This window comes from Penaeus monodon, chromosome 24 (genome assembly GCF_015228065.2).
Source record: "Penaeus monodon isolate SGIC_2016 chromosome 24, NSTDA_Pmon_1, whole genome shotgun sequence".
Lineage (NCBI taxonomy): Eukaryota > Metazoa > Arthropoda > Malacostraca > Decapoda > Penaeidae > Penaeus > Penaeus monodon.
Window position 1 is genome coordinate 24,044,244 of NC_051409.1, and position 523 is coordinate 24,044,766.

A 523-nucleotide genomic window follows, 5' to 3' on the forward strand; every position below is an offset into this window, starting at 1 on the left:
TAAAAATTTTTTAACATATACACTGAAATATATATATTATATCCTTTCTTTTCTCTCTCTTTTAAATATATAAATAATAATATATTTCTAATTATATATTATATAATTATTATATATTATATATAAAATATGTTCATCTATTTATATCTTTTATATGTATCATCTAATATGTATGTTAAAAATGGGTTTTTGTTATTTTCTCCGGAAAATTTTATAAAAATATATTAATATATATATTAAAATATATATATATATATAATATTATACATAAAGCAACTGCATGTGAAAATGTGGGAAAAGTATTTTTTTATACAATGTTTTATATTTCAGTATAAACACACCTGTTTTTTTATATGTTTATATATCATGTAAACATGTAAATATGTGGAAAGTAATAATATGTTTTATTAGGGACACACAAAAAAACACACACATATATATCTATGTAGTAAATTTGGGGTTTTCATGTAGGTAAATTGTAATTTAAAGTATTTATAGTTATAGGGTTTTTTTCATTTTTTTA